This window comes from Cynoglossus semilaevis, chromosome 14 (genome assembly GCF_000523025.1).
Source record: "Cynoglossus semilaevis isolate Cse_v1.0 chromosome 14, Cse_v1.0, whole genome shotgun sequence".
NCBI lineage: Eukaryota > Metazoa > Chordata > Actinopteri > Pleuronectiformes > Cynoglossidae > Cynoglossus > Cynoglossus semilaevis.
Window position 1 is genome coordinate 19,971,059 of NC_024320.1, and position 3,762 is coordinate 19,974,820.

Below are 3,762 nucleotides of genomic sequence, written 5' to 3' on the forward strand. Positions count from 1 at the left end.
AAAAAACATTAACTCCTGCAGAAGAAAGTTGGACGCGTCTCCGCTCTAACCTCGCTCCGGTCCACCCGGGTGTTTATCTGGCCTCTTTGAACTGGTTTGCACTGATAGGGAGATTAAAGACTTGTCGTGTAATGAAGGAGCGGCCCTGCAGTCTGTCATCATTACTCACTGGTGCTGTCAAGCTGCATCCACAACTCACTCACAGCGACCAGACAAACAGCCTTCACCTCCAAGACCAACACCGAGAACCTTTTTATACATTACAGTGAAATGTATCCTGCACTCCCCGGGTGTAATTTAGAGAGCTTTAGAAAAAGGAAAAAAAAAAGTGGGGGGTGAGGACAGGGAGTGGGCTGTGGTTGAAGTGTGAGTTGAAGGGAATAGAATTATTCAGTGAAGGATGAATACGTTTGTTAACATGGCAAAACATGGGTGGGGAGAGTGAAGGAATGACCGACCCTCCCAACCACCCCCACCCACAGCCAATGACCTTTGAGCAAAACTTTTGGCCTTGGATTATCGTCAGTAACAGAGAGAAAGGTGGAAAAATGTTGAGGGAAGCAAAAAAAAAAAAAAGATTTAAGAGCAAGAATGAGTCGATTCACTTTGAAACAAATGGAGCTGCAGATTAGTGTGAGAGGAACTGGACAGGTTATTAAAGTGGGCAGAGAAACTGATCATTATGTTTGTGTTTGCCTTTCCAACATTTTGTGGCCGACACTAAAAAAAAGTGCAGCGCAGTACGGGCGAACGAGAAAGTCGTTAATTCTGCAGGTATCTGGTTGTAAACCAAAGTAATAGACCAATTAAATATTTGACCTCACGTTGCTGCTGCGTGAAATATCGTGCCATCTCCGCGTTTCCTCAGAGAGACATGACTGTCTGCACTTAATGCTTAGGGCCGTGATGAAGAATTTGGGTCTGAACCACAACTATCTGCCTCACAGTGATCCAAAAGGAAAAGCCAGGGAACTCTGTAGGAATTCTGCTGTGACCTCTGGAGAGTATGTGTGGTAACGCAGGTTTAAAATAAAAAATATACATTTTGTAGCAATTTTAAGGTCTCTTTAGCAGAGCTGCTAACATAATATGGTTCCACTGTACTGCTCAACAATAAAAGACTGTGAATGAGGGGAATCACAGTCATGTGAATGTATAATTGTACTGTACTGTACTGTACTGTACTGTACTGTACTGTACTGTTGTTAAGTTGGTTTGGTTTTTGGCTGTACTCTGTCACCAACCAAAACTCCTTCAGCTCTGTTGGATCTTCTCACTTGTCGAGAGCAGTACTCTCTGCCATGATACTACAGTATGACACGTTCACTTTTTGAGGATTATTTAGTTGGTCGTACTTGTTGTTCACCCTGTATTAGATTTTACTAGGTATAAAGTTAGGATTAGTTTGAAGTGGACCATATATTGTTACCCATTTGTATTGGAATCAATCTGATATAAAACCAATGAAAATAACAATATTTGTCAAATTTAATTATTGGAATCAATCTGATATAAAACCAACGAAAATAACAATATTTGTCAAACTTTTAAAATTTAACACTTACATTCAGTCCCCACTTATGTCTCAGAGCTTTTTGAAATTCCAGCCTCGGGCTCTGTCTGGAGGTCAGCAGGTCAGAGGATGTTAGAAGTTCCAAGGACTGGTTGTCCTGACTGGTTGACAGTGGATCTGTGGAGACGCCCTGTTTACGCTGCATTCATCTAAAAAAAAAGAAAGAAGCTTTAGACACTTCTATTTAAACAGGTTAGTTAGTTCAAATGTTGTTTTGTTTTGTCTCTGTTGATGTTTTAGCCTCTTGCTAGCACTAACCTCTTTTGGCTAACATTCTTTACTGCTTTAGCTAATGCTTTATACCACTGACTAAATGTTCAGACATGCTAAGATCATTGGGACTGACACATTCATCTAACTGCATAATCCCAGTGTGTGTGTGTGTGTGTGTGTGTGTGTGTGTGTGTGTGTGTGTTGGACTTATAGGAAACATAAAACCTTCAGTGTGGACGGACAGGATATCGTGCCCCGCGGTTGAACTTCGACGCCCCATCACAGCAGCTCACACCAGTGTAACAGAAGAGCTTTCTCTGGTTACAGCCAGGACAGGCTGTTTTGACCTCTGTGGGTCGCTTGTCAGAGCAGTGAGTGACCACTGTGGGTTATCTATACTTCGCCCAGGGTGTCACAGTATCGTGTTGCTAGGAAATGGCCTATTACGGCTGTCAATCATGTGGTAACTGGGGGCGACTCCGAGGAGGACTTTGTTTAAAAAAAAACATGTCGGCAATCAGTGACTTTGTACTTTGCCGTTGTACTTTGTTCTCCACTTTGTCGTAATGGTACTGTACCTGGAGCTGCTCCACAGGAAACATCAGTGTTTCCATTACTCTCAAACAACTGGTGGTCCGGCGCCACCTATGTGTTTATAAAATAGAACAAAAAGAAGAAGAAGAGGAAGAAAAAAAGAAACTTTTCTTTTCTGATATAAAACTCTGAGTCACCGGACCACTTAAATTAGGACGCTGCTGCTTTAAGAGGACAATGCCTTGGCTGCAGAACAGAAGACTGTGAGCTGCATCAATCTGCTCTGCTTACAATCCCACTGTCCAAGTGATGACAAATTAGCAGGAAGCAAGGCACAACAAAAAGTCATCGGTCAAGTGATTGTTTTACAGTAAAAATAGCCTGTCGTACAAATCCACTGGCCACTGAAACCTTCCTGACATGAGCACTGACAAATGATCACATCTTCCTTCCATTCCAGCCCTTGAAAGTGGATTTGTTCCATAATTAGATTGACAGGGACAGATGACATCTGGTTTCAGGGGCATCGAATTTAACTTTTTGATACTGAGAAATATAATAAACCACGATAGGAAAATATAACTCTAATATTAACAATAACTCATGTGTCAGTGCATCGACAAAATAAATCAGTATCAGTAATGGACCAGTATAGAGCAGAATAATTCAACTCTGTTTCAAAATGTCATTGAACTGTAGTCCAGTGTTTCCCAAACTTTTTGTCTGGGGACCCATATTTTAAAAGTCACAAACCTTCGTGACCCAAGTCAATAGACATTATACATAAACTCCTGGGAAACATGATGTGAGCCAAAAAAACTCTTGCGACCCACCTGAGGGTTGTTTTGTTGTTTTTGTTTATTTATTTTTCCATTTTCTGTTAGCCACAGATGTGGCTGAAGAATAAAAAGAAAATGTTTTTGATATTTATCACCATTTTGGTCAGTGCAGTTTTAAGACTGGAGTGTTTGAAGTTATTATTACGTTGTTGTAAAACTTAAGTAAACGCAATAAAGTCTGCTGCAGCATCTCCGCATATTGATCACACAGCAAGTGCTACAAATATGAATTTCACAGTTTTCATATCATCTATACTTCCATAGTGAAAGTTTTAATTTTAAACCATGTGTAAATGTTCCTTATTATTTTTCATGTAATATTAATATATTCAAATAATACATAAGTTCATACATGCTTTTATTACAAACATGCAAATAAAAAAAAATCAGGACCCCCTTTGGTACTCCACGGACCTCTCAGGGGCCATGCACCTCCTATTGAAGACTTTTATCCTTGCAGTTGAATCAGGCAAGGTTTGGCTATTTATTATAGTGACCAAATCTTGCTTTATGTGTTTATATTTAAAATAATTTAATTGTTTGTTTTTTGGGTTTGAGAGTTTTTTTTTTCTTTTAGTGAAATCCTAGAGATCAATAAGGAAA